This window comes from Panthera uncia (assembly GCF_023721935.1).
Source record: "Panthera uncia isolate 11264 chromosome D3 unlocalized genomic scaffold, Puncia_PCG_1.0 HiC_scaffold_8, whole genome shotgun sequence".
Taxonomy (NCBI): Eukaryota; Metazoa; Chordata; class Mammalia; order Carnivora; family Felidae; genus Panthera; species Panthera uncia.
The window spans coordinates 16,771,716-16,776,178 of record NW_026057586.1 but is presented as its reverse complement, the minus strand read 5'-3'; positions in this window follow the sequence as shown (position 1 = coordinate 16,776,178).

The following is a 4,463-nucleotide window of genomic DNA, read 5'->3' as shown; positions in this document are numbered from 1 at the left end:
ACTCACGACCCCGAGATCGAGAGCTGCATGCCCGGACAGTCAGGCATCCCAGGGACTAGTTAACTTCAACTGTGGGATGTACAAGGCATTGTGCTAACTGGTGGGGATGTGGGGGTGGTGTGGGCAGAGGGGAAGATGAAGATTCACGGCGCTCAGGGAGCCCTTGTACTGCAGGGGAGCAATTCTTCTCCGGTAGAACGAAGTCCCTATTTCCTGTCTGCTCCCTTCTCCTCCTTAACAGATGAGCCCTGATTGCTTTTCCTTTTCTCAGACACCTTTCAGCTTTCCCTCCCTCATCTTGGGCTTAGAGAAGTGAAAAGAAGCCCAAATACCAGTCCCTTTCAAAGAACCTCAGACCTAATGTAAAAGTTATAAAGGGTTAGGAAATCTTACAAAATTCTCCGCAGGCCTTGCCCTTTGGCCCATCGTTCCTGAAGACGATTCTTTGCTGGTGTGCCAAACTCCACACTTCTGCCTCTTCTTTGATTCTCTAGAGTTCATAACACAACACTTTGCCCTTCTCTTTCCTTGGGCAAGGCTGGCTTTCCAGCATTTAGGCCTACAGCGACAGTAGGAGATAAACATCAGTGGTTCTGTCTAGTAGCCAGGACTCAGGAAGTCGTTCAAATATCTAGGGGCCTCCTACATAATGCCCAACTTTGGACGGTTAAATTAATTAAACCAGGAGTCCATTGGACTGAGGTGGCTGGAATGACATGGTGGCCAACCCAAACGTAGGCAAACCCAAATCTCAGCCTGTAAATACGCAAGGTTACATAATGGAAAAGCTAAGGGCAACCCGTCACAAACAGCCAATTGGGCTTTAAGCTGTAGCCAATCGAATAATTTCCTTTCTTTGTCCCTGCACCTTCTGGGTCTTTCCCTGGGCTCTTGTGGGCGGAGCGCTTCTAACCACTTCCGGTCTGGCACGGCCCAATTTGAATTGATTTTTGCTCAAATAAACTTAAACAATTTTGAATATGCTTCGGTTATCTTTGAACAGACAGACATCTCCCTTCCCCCCACATTCAGGTCTCTGAGTGGAAGGCATTTCCAAACCAAGGGTCAGGAAAGGGTATGCAGCTTTGCTACAGACAATCTATTTATAAAATCACTAACAAAGGATAAGGGGAATCCTTTCCCAGACTTCCCCTCAGTCTCTTTCTGGTAGGCTAATCATAATTTAAATCTGATTATGGTTTCTTTCAAGGGTATGTTTTTGGAAAATACAAAAAAACATCCTGATTCTATCGATATTTAGATGTTGAAAAGATGACTTTTCCTTGCTGGCCACTCAGCTACGGATCTTGAAACTAGAATGCTAGTGTGGAATAGTGTGATCATTTCTCTAAAAGCAAATGTAACATACTAAGCTCTATAATCGCCCCGGCCTGCCTTAGTTTTGAGCTAAAAAATGCGTAGCTCAGGTCAGGAGGTTGTCGGGTTAGGAGCGGTTTGCGAGGCCTTTTGACGGGTGAGATAAAGAAGAGGTTTTGCTTCTCGTTTTTTTGTCTCCTTATCCTCAAGGAACACACCTTTTGTGTGCTCTGTCTAACAAAGGAATTTCCGAATTCATGGTGGAATTTGGAGGTAGAGTATTATGTGTAGACTGGTATCTATACGCACTTGCAAAGCCGGTTTCAAACCACAAAAGGATTAAAAGAAAAAAAAAAAGCTGGGATTCTGCAATACACTGATTGGAGGAAACGCTAAGACACTGAGAGTTAGAAATAAAAGCAGCAACAAACAAAATCCCAAAGGATTTGGAATTCCTTTAGTTTCTATTTGGCATAAGACTAATATGATTTCCTTGTTCTTTCTTATCTACAGTACTCAAATAATAGTTTATTTCATTCGTGCGGTCCAGTTGCTTCTTCTAAACTGTTGCGCAAAGCAGAATGGTGCCCAAGATAGCCTTACGTACGTAGGACAACAGAATGAACCTTTGTGTTGACGTTTTGGAAGAGGGTAGTGTCATTTTTTAAAAACTCACACTAAAATGTGTGGGTTTTTTTTTTTTTTTCTGCTGTGAATTTCAATAATTTTATAGAATGGGCTAAGATGGGCGCTTTGCTTTTAACTATTGGTCTACCTGGCAAGAGGGATTCTCTGAAATCCTCTTTGTGAAAATAGAACTGAGATCATTTGCAGGAAATTCTTATTTCTTATTTTTGGTTGTTTATGGTTTTTAAAAGCAGATGCAATGTTATCTGTTGCCGTTTGTGCAAGTGATGAATTGTGCTTTCAACCTAATTTCCTCCAGCGAGCTTGACCAAAACGCTGGGCTTTGTAAAAAGCTCTGCTCAAAGAGTATTTGGCATTAGGAAGCCACGAGGCAGTTGTACCACTGACGACTCTTTATGATAAAAATAAGACGTGGAGACTTTAGTTTTGGTAACACAATTCTTGTAAACCATTCAAACACTGCTGTGATGTGCTTTCTACTCTTTTAAGAGAAGGAGTGGGGGAGGGGCAAGAGTGTTTTAAGTAAACAAAGATTCCAAATCTAGGAAACCCAACTCACTTGGATATGTGTATTATGCAATTTCATATACCGTAATGGGTGTATTGTGTCAAGATTTCAGATAAGTAGGTCCTTGTATACTTTTCAATGCATGGAATGTTTTTTACGTGCATACTAATAGAGGCCCACCTTTGGGTGAAGAAAAAAAGGCCTCCTTTCAGATGAAATCAAGCCCAGGTAAAGTTGAAACTCAACCCACAGAGCACTGGCATCGTTTTCAGGCTCAAAGAAGATGGGTGTTTCAATTTCATCATCCTGTAACACTGAGGAATGTGACAAAACGTGCAGATTGCCTGGGTCTTTCGAGCCATGTGTAAATACGTGTGCCAATTTATGTGCAACTCCCAACAATTTGCTGTTTGAAAGACCAACGACTCTTCCGTGAGATAATCATTCGGTTCATTTACATGAAGAGTCTTAAATAGCAAAAATGCTACTTGCAATTTACATCATAGTGTCTCCATAATAGAGAACAATGGCTTCCTCAATGGAAGTTAATGCAAAGGAGAGGCATACTGAGATTTAAAGGAAAAAAAAAACAAACGACAACAACAACAAAAACAAAACCCAACAACTTTTCAGCCTACTTTGCAAATATTAACCAATTAATCTAATTTAAGATAAAATACACCGAAACGTCTTTCCCTGCTGGGGAGTCTGCACGGCCACTGGAATAATATTGGTTATCTTTAGAGTCCGGCCCGGCCGTTCACACGCAAGTGAGCCTTTTTAAAGGGCTTATGGTGACATGTTTTTCAGATCCTTCCATTTTTGTCCTGGTTCCTGGGTTAGCATAATTAGGTTGACGTGGGGTTTCTTTCTCCTTTTAAAAAAAACCTTTCAACTGAGCGCACGTCTGTGAAAGAGGTAGGACCCAGGACCCGGGGCTGGATAAAATAGCCTACCTCGTGTGTTGGTAATGTATTGTCTCCTTCTCGTTTGTATTCACGATTATACACACCTCTGTGGGCTGCACGGGGTTTATACATGTATCTTTTTGCGTTCTCTAGGCTATGGCCACCTGCTGTATGTACAGTATGTGCTGGCTATATTTGTACACCATCTCCCTTCTTGAATTTAAAGACCTACCTATTACATCTTGTTTACTCAGTATCATTCCCCCAGTTTAAAAAAAAAAAAAAACCCTGCAAGAACTGAACATGCCATGTTTCAATCTGGCCCCAGTGGCTTTTTCTCTGAAAGCAAAACGTGTGTCTTTTACACCAGGGCTTTCTCCCCACCCCAGGGGGTGTCTTCCATTCTTTTGTGGCTCAGTTTAAGGCGAAAAGGGCTCCAAACCACTAACTAGACAGAGGAGAGCCCCTTCTTCCACCTCCAGGGAGAATTTCAGATTTCCTTTATCTGAAGATAGCGTGCCCTCTTCTTACTTATTTGCCACCATTGCGAGGAGAACAAAACACCACCTTGGCGTCAAGATCCTGGGTAGAGGCTCACGGTCTTTTTCAACCATCTTTGGCGAGGCCTTGCTTCCTTCCACTCGAGTAAGTTGCGGCTTGGGGCCACGGCAAGGACTGGGTGAGAGCCCGAAATGTCGTTGGAAAAAAAAAAAAAAAACCTAACAACCCCCAGCAGCCCTCCCTCCAGCCCCTCGGCACCACCACCCCGCTCTCCGGGGCGAAGCTGCAGCCCGGCGGCCCCGTATGGGCGAGACTTGGCAGGTCGGCGGGGCTCCTCTCGCAGCCGCGGAGTCGGCGCCGGCCGGGCGTCCGCGCCCGCCCGGCTGCGGGGCTTCGCGCTCTCGCCTCCCTTCTCCCCGAATCCTCCCTTCCCCCACCGGCCGCCCCCTCCCCCTCTGCCGCGCTCCCTTTTGTTCGCTCGCCGCTCGGGCCGCCGCCGCCGCCGGGCCCGTACCCCCAGCCGTAGGCCCCGGCGTGGCGGGCCGCCCCGCCGCCGCCGCCGCCGCCGCCGCGCGGCCTAG